Source organism: Melanerpes formicivorus, unplaced genomic scaffold (genome assembly GCF_026170545.1).
Source record: "Melanerpes formicivorus ecotype bairdi unplaced genomic scaffold, bMelFor1.0.p_v2 SCAF_27, whole genome shotgun sequence".
In the NCBI taxonomy this organism is placed as follows: Eukaryota; Metazoa; Chordata; class Aves; order Piciformes; family Picidae; genus Melanerpes; species Melanerpes formicivorus.
The window spans coordinates 4,914,867-4,925,723 of record NW_027142379.1 but is presented as its reverse complement, the minus strand read 5'-3'; positions in this window follow the sequence as shown (position 1 = coordinate 4,925,723).

The following is a 10,857-nucleotide window of genomic DNA, read 5'->3' as shown; positions in this document are numbered from 1 at the left end:
AGGCTGGCAAAAAACTGCACTGAAGGAGAAAGTTCTTCCCAGAGAGAGTTGTTAGCCATTGGAATGTGCTGCCCAGGGAGGTGGTGGAGTTGCCATCCCTGGAGGTGTTCAAGAGGGGATTGGACGTGACACTTCGTGATATGCTTTAGTAGTCATGAGGTGTTGGGTGACAGGTTGGACTTGATGATCTTTGAGGTCTTTTCCAACCTTATTGATTCTATGATTCTATGCTTCTTAAAAAGGCTGTGTGTGATATTAAACAATATATTTACTAATCATCTGAATGGAAAGCAGGCACCAAATGCCACTGGTCGAAAGTTATTACATGAGAAGCACCAAAGTTGAAAAGGAAATGTGTACTTGCCTAAGTCCAAAAGCTGTAGTTTAAGAAAGGGACCTGAGAATTACTGTGCACATAAGTATTCTTTTCTTCCTATATACAGGCAGACCCATTCCAAAGTGAGATAATTTAACAAATGGCTCAGATGATGAAGTACACAGGGGGAAAAATAATGATATCAGAGTTCAGAGTAAGGCTTCAGCTAGCAAAAGGTGAGTAGAGTATTCATTAGGTCATTCAGTAAAAGATACTGCAGATGAAACATGTAAGAAGCTGAGAGAAGCGCAACAAGAATGGTCAATGACATGGAAAAACCTCTTCTTTAGAATATCTTTACAAGCTTTTGGACTGTTTCCCTTTGCTGCTTTGGTTTTCATGTATGGAAGCTGGTCTGGTATTTAGTTCTGTTTGGATTTTTGGAACTGGAATGCCTCATCTCATCAAATCCCTGGTTTCTTGATTGCTCTTTTTGCTCACCCTCACGAGAGACCTATGGCTGGAAAGGTATAAACAGAGGTCCACAGCATTCAGCTTTGTGGGGCTAATGTAACCTGAGGAGCGGAGTTGTTCTGAAATTCAGGCCAGAAAAAGGCCAACATAATAAATATAATAGATGAAATGCAGGAGTATTGGAGCACTAATTCTACACCTGGCAGTATTTTTTGCATGTATTTTTCTGTTAACTTATTTAAACTATCTGCCAGCTTGAGCTCTTATATGCAGTGTCCCGGGGCATTAATCTCCTCAATAAAATGCTAGGCGTTCCTGTAGAAGCCAGAAACACAGAAATAAAAGGGAACCTTTGCTCATATTTCACCATAAAAATGATCTTAAAGAATTGCTGAGTGCAAGGTTTAAGTTGTATAAAGTTTGCTAGCTAAACCCACCCCCCCTACCTCTCTGAAGTAATGATGCATTTGTCCTATGAAAATGAGAAATTGCTAGACCCTGCAAGCTGAACACATAACTAGAAGAGCAAATGTGTGGTTACTGATGTTTTTGGGTGGGTTTTTTGGGGTGTTTTAGTTTTGTGGGGGTTTTTTTGTGGTTTGGTGGTGTTTTTTTTTGGTGGTGGTGGTGTTTTCTGTTGGGGTTTTGGGTTTGGTTTGGGTTTTCTGAGCTTTTGCAGGCTCTCTGCTGTTTCAAGTTCTCATTGTCCCCATCATCAGTATTCCCACCACCACAGCATCCATCCCTGTGTGGTCACAGAAAGAGCTCCAATGGATGCAGGATCAGCTTTGCATGCAAAAACAGTAGCATGTGCTTGTGCTGCTATGGCTGTGCCTGCAGTGCTACAACAGGAATTAGTGCTGTTGGAATATCAAGGAGCCCTGGGGCCAATTACAGAAACCCCTGTGCCCATGGCAAGCACCACAGACATGGTCAGGGCTCCAGCCTGCCCCTAAGGGACTTGTTACCCTATGCACAGCTCCTCTGCTTCAGCCCTCACCTTGCCACTTCATTCCAATTAAAACCAGCCCAAAGCTCTTTCTTTTAGACTGAGAAATCCATCTGGTGTGTGCATAAGGAGGATCACACCCTGTCCTATGTCTTGGTAGTAGACTTCTAACCTAAGCCATCGAGTCTTGTCATGATATCAAGGTCTGGCAGATGTTCTGCTGAAGGGGTACTAGTAAAATTCTCCTGTAGTGGGAGAGTTCAAGAAGATACAAAGTTCATGGGTAAATAGTTTTACCATTTATACCTTTTCCCCTAGGGAACTCTTCTTTTCCTCTCTTTCTGACCATCTCCCCACTGTATTGCTTGACCAGTGCCAGGCTGCATCAGAAGCCTCTTCTGACACCCAGAGAATTATCTCAGATAGTGAATGCAGGTAGTAACACACAGTTTCTGAAGGTGTAAGGAGGCAGCAGAGCCTAATACACTAACTTATCAGACAAAAATGACACAAAGAGCTGCCAAAGTATACTATGGCTTGCTGAGTACTGCAGGGAGCAGAGAGGACTGCACTGCATGAAGGCTTCCTGAAGGCTGGGCTCTGTTTATTTCAGCACCAAGAGCAATGAAGGCATCCTGTCTGGTTCTCAAATCCTTTTGAATGTTGTGACAAAGAGAGGAAATATGAATGATCATAAATTATTCATTTCTGAGGTGGATGGATTCCTTAATATCCTATGTAAGATGCTATGAGGCACAGCAGATTTGGTGTCCTTAATTTTATCATGCCATGCAATCACACTCTGCTAGAGATGCTCAGAGATGAGTAAGACACATAAAAATGGGAGGGGGGTACATGGCCTAAACTAGACAGATAAATATATTTGGGTCATAATTTCTATTAGATGAGAGATGCTATGGTAATTTTCCATCAAGTAACTCGAGTCTTTCACTCCCTGGGAGAATGCCTGTCTGTCCTTCAGATCTTTTGTTATTGATACAGCAGGAAACATGAAAACCTTGTGACCAATGCATCTACTGCATATGCAATGTATGCAGGTCATACATAGTTGAGGAATATACAGTCAAACATGATTTATTTATTTTCTGGGGGTAAATTTTAGCAATACAAAATTGCTTTTCAATTCTTTTGCTTCCAAATGCTTTTGGTAGGGATCCATGTGCTTCTTTTTTCCCCCCCAAGATTATTTCTGGGCACAGATAATGATGCTATAAGCACTTGAAAGCTGTCATTTCTGGTTAAACCTCTGTGCTGAAAAGGTTATTACATACCAGTATCCAGGCAGTTTTTGTCAGTATAGTTCAGCTGATACTGGACACTGTAACCCTGCAAATTGTCAGTCCCTGGACAAGTCACTCTGATTTTAAAGCAGGGTGTTAACAGCTATGGTGGGTTTGGTTCAGGAAGATTTTCTTCCTTTCCTTCCTTTCCTTCCTTTCCTTCCTTTCCTTCCTTTCCTTCCTTTCCTTCCTTTCCTTCCTTTCCTTCCTTTCCTTCCTTTCCTTCCTTTCCTTCCTTTCCTTCCTTTCCTTCCTTTCCTTCCTTTATCAGAGCATGTTATTTTCCTTATTTCTTTTTGCTATTACAGGATCCTTCCCAGTGCCTACTCCACAAGCAATCATTACCTCCAAATTTCAGGGAGTAATTCAGAGGTATTTTCACAGTCAGCCCAGCTCTGGCCAAGGAGACAAAACAATCTCAAAAGCTATCATGAGGTTTATTATAAAGAAAAAAAAAAAATCAATAGTAAAGAGTTCAATATTCCTTGCCACTGTCCTTGCTCAGGAGAAATGGCAGCTCATACCCACTCTCCCCATTTAAGTAACAAGTCTCTAAGCTGCAGATTTGTTTGAACCATGAGGCTGCCCAGCTTGGCAATGAAGCGTGGCATTGTTTTGAATTGGCCATCTGCAATAGCAAAGCAAAGCAGAGTCCATCAGGACTGAGGTCCAAGATTGTTTCACACAGAGAAGATATTTGGTGTCTGTCTGAAGAATCAATCCATCGATCAGACATTTTTTCTCTTCGTAACATCCAGATGATTAAAGCTACTCACATCCTTTGTAGCCCATTATTTATTTTCCCCCACTCATATTTCTCCACCAAGTGTAAATGGCATAATTCCCCAAATGAGTAAAAATTCCCCACAGTGATTGCTAGAAAATCTCACATTAAAAAAAAAAAAGAGAGAAAAAGGAAATTATGTCTCCAAGAGCCTGGGGATTGAACATAATTTCCCAGAGTCAGTCAGACAAGCCTCCTTCCCTATAATGCAGTGCTTTTCAAATCAGCCACACAGCATGGTCTGTGACAGCATCCTGAATCTAATTATTTTCCTGTTTGCAAGTGGGTGTCAAACAAACCTACTATCTCTTTATATTGCACTTACACTTCTAATTACATCTACAGCTTGTTATCAAAACCATAATTAGGCGAGGTGCCAACAGGTCATGGAGCTGGGTTAGTAATTACGGAGGGCTGGCTAATCGCCTGCAGTTAACTCGTGGGCTGATGCGCTCAAAACGGAGTTGATGCTGGAAATCCATGCAAGTGAGAGATGCTTGCTGCAGTCCACCACTCTGCTGGGCTTCAGATAGGCTACCACTCTCCTTGGAAAGATGACTAAACAACTCACAGCCCTGAAGCTCAACCATCCTCTGGGCGGCGTCAAAGCTGATGGTGTTGCCCAATTCTGTGTCTAACAAAGTTAACCTCATTGTCTCTGCAGAAGGCTTTGAATCTAATACTGGTCAATTAATACCTAAAGGATGCATTTTAACCTTCTAAACAGTGGATTAATAATTAACAATTAATTGGGCCCCTCAGTTTAGGAAAGATGTTGAGTTGCTGGAATGTATCAAGAGAAGGGCAACAAAGCTGCTGAGGGGTTTGGAGCACAAGCCCTATGAGGAGGGGCTGAGGAAGTTGGGGTTGCTTAGCCTGGAGGGGAGAAGGCTCAGGGGAGACCTTATTGCTGTCTACAACTACCTGAAGGAGATTGTAGCCAGGTGGGAGTTGGTCTCTTCTCCCAGGCAACCAGCATCAGAACAAGAGGACACAGTCTCAAGCTGCACCAGGTGAGGTTTAGGCTGGAGGTTAGGAAGAAGTTCTTCACAGAAAGAGAGATTGGCCTTTGAAATGGGCTGCCCAGGGAGGTGGTGGAGTCACCATCACTGGAGGTGTTTAAGGATGGACTTGATGGGGTGCTTGGTGCCATGGTTTAGTTGAATAGATGGTGCTGGGTGACAGGTTGGATTAGATCTCAAAGGTCTTTTCCAACCTGGTTAATTCTACTTCTATTCTATTCTATTCTATTCTATTCTACTTACTCAAAATTACAATTTTCACCCTAAGATGGGTGAAGTCACTTACAAAATGTTGTTTGTGTTTCCCAGTTGGATTGATTGAATTTCCCCAAGATATTTTGTACATAGACATTTAAGTTATGCAAAGCTCTTTAATTATTCGATTCATTATTCAAATCACCTGAGCGTACTTAGGAAAAAAAAGTGATTCAAAGTGGACTTCTAATGGTATGAAGACTTTGTTTCTAAGTGGAATTTCTCATCACAATCATTTTGCATAACCTCAGCTGAAAATAAAACTTGCTTACCCAGATGTGAACAGGCACAAGCCACAAGAAAGCAGATTTTTATAGAGAATATCATTATGTAGGCCTTGTTTCAAACAGCTGAGATAGGGCAGTCTCTTCTGAATATAGGAGGAGACTGCTTAAAGATCAGTCTACGTTCCCACAGATGCCATGCTGCTAAGAAATGGTTTTAAAATACTGGTCCAAAAGCCAGGAAAAAAAAAGCAAACAACAAAAAAATGCCCTGCCAAAAAGAAATGCAGAGAAATAGCTGAGATTCCACTGGCCTCCAGGGAAGAGGACCCATCAGCAGTCACTGGGGTTCTGACAGCCATCTCGCTTACCAGGCTCCTTCTTACAGCTCACAGAAGTGCCTCCAAAAGACTTTTTTCCCCATCCAAAGATAATTGCCTAAGCTAAGTGAAATGCATCTCCTGGACGCTTCTCTTTACTGCAGGAGCTCAAACAGCTTTATACAGATCCTCGCGAACACAAGCCCTATGAGGAGAGGCTGAGGGAGCTGGGGCTGCTTAGCCTGGAGAGGAGGAGACTCAGGGGTGACCTTATTACTCTCTACAACTACCTGAAGGGGGATTGTAAACAGGCAGAGGTTGGTCTCTTCTCCCAGGCAGCCAGCACCAGAACAAGAGGACACAGTCTCAGGCTGCGCCAGGGGAAGTTCAGGCTGGAGGTCAGGAGGAAGTTTTACACAGAGAGAGTGATTGCCCATTGGAATGGGCTGCCCGGGGAGGTGGTGGAGTCACCATCACTGGAGGTGTTCAGGAGGAGACTTGACAGGGTGCTTGGTGCCATGGGTTAGTTGATTAGGTGGTGTTGGATGATAGGTTGGACGCAATGATCTTGAAGGTCTCTTCCAACCTGGTTTATTCTATTCTATTCTAAATAGCTGGCTTGGCCATGGGACTTGCCCTTCGAGTGGATGAAGGTGCAGGGAAAAGAGTATCATCCTCAGTGACAGATTGTAAGAAGGAAAAAATCCCTGCTGTAGGATCTCTCTGTTTATCTACCCAGAAATAGGCTTTATATTTATTTTTGCTTTTAATGCAAAAGGGAAGCAGAAACCAGACTCCAGCCTTTTTCTCCTCCAGATGTGTGCCTTCATGGTGCCCTCATCTTCTGCCCCACAAAGCTCAAGCTATTTTTTTCTACTTCCAAGCTGAAGAATAAAGAACTTTTCCTACCTCCTGTAAGAACATCTAAGCTATATTTCAGTGACTGTGGCCCTCTGCTGCAGGGTGGAAGTGGATCCCACCTCATCATAGCTTTTCCAAACAAAACAGTGAGCTAGTTCCCGGAGCGGTGACTCCAGCTGTGAAGCTGTTTTAGACTCTAACTCAAACTCCCACAGGCAAGTAAGCAAGAACTATGAGTCAATATCCAAGACAGAGAGAGCAGAGGTTTTAGCCATCCTCCTGTCCAGCATTTTACATTGAACCAACTGAAGTTTCTCTCAGCACAGCACTGCACAGAGGCTGTTTTACATCCTGTGCAGGACTCTCCAGATGTTGTTATACAGAGGATCTGGCATCTTATTCTGCATTCTGAATCCAGGATTCATTAACCCAGCACACCCCTGCATCAAGATGTCCCACTGCCTCCCCCAAGTATCCCTGCAGATCTTCAGGCCTGCTTTTAAGACTAGTCAAGGATTTTACTAACCAACCCAAAACTGGAGCTGGCACCTGGACTTGCTGTCTTTTGGCCACCAGCAGAATGTCTCCAGTCCAGCAGGATGTTTTCTAAGACTCAGCATTTTTCTAAATGGCATTGATTGCTGTTTCCCTTCTCAGCTCTGTGCTTTTTGTCTGCCAATTTTTATACCAGGGCAGCTGCAATTCACTTTTTGCTGTTTGCAAAGCAGGCCTGGGATCATTTGGGATAGCAGACAGAACAGAAACATGAAACAACAGCGAAAAGCAAACCCACTTAGCTACTTGCAAAACTACCTGCCAAAGCAATATAACATTCTAGACATGCTTGCATCCACACTGAAGGAAAAACCAAAGGAAAAGTCAAAGCAAACCCTTTATATAGAGAGATATTAGAGAGATCTAGAGAGATATGCTTTATATAGGGAGATATTAATAATAATAATTAACTATATATATATAATTTGATTTTTATATATATATTTAAGGTAAACAGTTGTTTTACCCCAAAACATAGTACAGTAGCATATATGTCTTTAAATAATTAACATTTCCCTTTTTTCCCCATTATCATTTGCAGTGAAGAGCTGGGATTTTACATCCTTCAATCCTTAATTCAGACACTGCTGTGTTTGTTAAGGAATGAGGATGAGAAATCTAGGTCTCTTCCATTTCCAACTTAAAATGTAGATGCTGTTATCCTGCACTTGGCTCTGAGTGGTCCTGTGCCTCAAACTAATACAGCATGTGAAACACACTTGATTCTGAACACCTTTTTTTTCCCCAGTCAATGAATAAACAAACCAAATCCACGATGCAGCAACCAGGGTAAAATAGGCGCTGTCCTTACAGTGTGCAGAAGGAAAGTGATTGGCACTCTGCACCACTTCACACTAAACATCTTTTCAATTACAAAGCTAGCTCAGGTGGCAGATCCAGACATGTACTGTTCTTCCCCTTGTAGTGCAGACCAGAGGATTGTGCCACATGGTACACAAAACAAAAATGGGAGAAATAATCCTCAATCAGTCAGAAATTCCTCTACTATAGCCTGATCCCAAAGATATTGGAAGCCATGGGAAGACTGCTGCTGACTTAACTAGGCTTTAGGACACGATAGTAGAAAACCTATTTATATCCCTAAACTATTTCACAACGTGCCTAATGAAGGAAAGCAGAGGAGGCTTAAAACTGGAATTCTTCCACTCAGTCTATAAACTCCTCAGGATACAACACTGACATGAGCTCACACCTATTCTCAGTGATCATGATTTTAGCTAGCACATATTTGAGGGCTGTCTTCAGAGAAGACAGATAATGGAGAAGCTACAGTTTCCAATTATTTTTGTTTGGTTGTTTGTTGTTTGGGTTTTTTTGCTGGGGCACTACTTCTGCTTCCCAAAACTAAATGGAAGAAAAAGAATTATGAACTTGCAGCATAAGAGTAGATGTATTTATCCAGCCCAAACTAAAGCTTGCTAAATATCTTACCCATGAAGCCCATGAATGTTTCTTTGGAAAGGCTTAAACAACCCACCCAAAACCTGTTCAAGATTGCTTGGTCGATTATAAAGCACAGTTTCATAGTTTCATTCAGGGTTGGAAGGGACCACAAGGATCATCTAGTTCCAACCCCCCTGCCATGGGCAGGGACACCCCACACTAGATCAGGCTGGACAGAGCCTCATCCAGCCTGGGCTTAAACACCCCCAGGGACGGGGCCTCAACCACCTCCCTGGACAACCCATTCCAGGGTTTCACCACTCTCATGGTGAAGAACCTCCTCCTCACATCCAGCCTGAATCTCCCCACCTCCAGCTTCATTCCATTCCCCCTAGTCCTATCACTACCTGAGATCCTGAGAAGTCCTTCCCCAGCCTTCCTGTAGACCCCCTTCAGATACTGGAAGGCCACAATTAGGTCACCTCGGAGCCTTCTCTTCTCCACACTGACATTTACTGACATTATTTATTGGCAATAAAAATTACCATAACTTCATTCTCTTAATTGATATTTTGTCCAGAATGAAGTTCATGGGGGGGAAAAAAAATGTTTATGCACACAGAACTGGAGCAGCATGCTAAGTGAGTCTCCTCACCAAACTGAGAGCACAAAGGAACACTAAGAAAATCAGATGTGAATAGAGTAAATGCAACATCACCACACCAAACATTTTGTGCACAAATTAGGTAATACATAGCAAAGATAAAATTAACCCCCCCAAAACCAGCTGTAAACTGTTTCTAGCAGGAATTCAATATATATTTTTCCCCCAGCATATCTTATTTGGCCATCTTCAGATTTTTCACTGGTCATTTGAGATGATTGCTCATCTCATTGTTCATTTGAGACGATTGTTCATTGCTCATTTCATTGTTCATTTGAGATGATTACTATTAAGGAGTAGTAGAGATATTTGTCTGGATGGGTAAAATAACAACTACAGGCATGAAACACTGAAAAGCTGCTTTTGACTGCTCTTTTTAAATCTTGCATGGGAAAACTGGACTGACCCAAAACAGCAGGAGGATTGTCGAGGGGCTACGACAATGCCTTTTGTGGCTGTTGCAAGATAGCCACAATGCAGAATGTCAAGCGAAATAAGCTTGGGAAAGCAAAAGCAATGAGCTCCCTTAAGAAAAAGTTCTTTCTGCATTAGAAATACAGCAAAGTATCCTCAGAGGACCTTGAGATGAAATGAATGGTCCCAGGTGCCCTTAAGAGTGAGAAACGTGAAGGGTTTCCTGTTGAAAAGCCCCCACAAATCTGTCCTTCTGCGTGCTCTTGCATCTGCACATAAATGCACCTCATCACCTTCAAGTGGATGGAAGATATATGAATGGATTATTTGCAACAGGATACCCGATTCACTAACTCCCATCACCTTTTCCAGCTGCATGCTGCTTTATTCTGTGGTCCTCTGAAGCTGGAGAGGCAAGTGGCGAACGGAAAGAGATTGACCCAAAAAAGATTACGCAGTCTGCTAACAAGCAAGGAAAGTGAAATGAAACTGCCAATTTTCCTCATTAAACTATCCCTTAAGATTTGCTTGATGACCTCTCACGAGTTAATTCCTAAGGTCTGTGCTTTGTGGTGGTGGTTTTTTGGTTTTTTTTTTCTGTGGGAAGTCTATCTGAAAACCAAATACTAATAAATGTGGTGGGAAGTTCCTGAACTTCCAGAACTGCAGCAGGAAATATTTGACCTTAACAGACCCCTAACCGTGATGTTTTCATCAGGGAAAAATATCACTAAGCAGTATCTACAGTAAAACTGTCTTACAACAGCACTGTGGAATTTTAAACAAAATATGTCAAGAGCAATTAAAATCAGAAGAATGAGCAAGTCTCAGTGAACATTGCTACATAAACAACCACTACCAAAACAAGAAGAAAACCCCTCCAAAGACTAGAGAGAAAGCAAGCATCTTGTAGGAAGAAAATCCAGAATTTTAAATGGCTGGTGTGAATACAGCCATCATTGACACCACTTGCATTTAAGCTGGTCACATTCACTGTTTTTTTTTTTGGGGGGGTCCTTCACAAAGTTTAACCACAATGAATTCAATAGAGGGAGGTTAAGAGACTTTCTGTTGTGCAGTAAAATTCAGTTACTGACAGTTTTAAGAGGGGCCTTAGGCCTCTGGAAAAGTTGGAAGGGAATTTCCTTACACATTTTGCCAGAAGCAAAGAATGCCTCTACTTAAACCATGGGACCACCAGGAGGTTTTCCTGAAGACTAATGATAAATAAACAGGTAACAATCAATAAATGAATACCTTCCTTTTTGAGCTGCCCTACACCTCTCAAGACAGCATAGCAGCTTTGTTATCTAT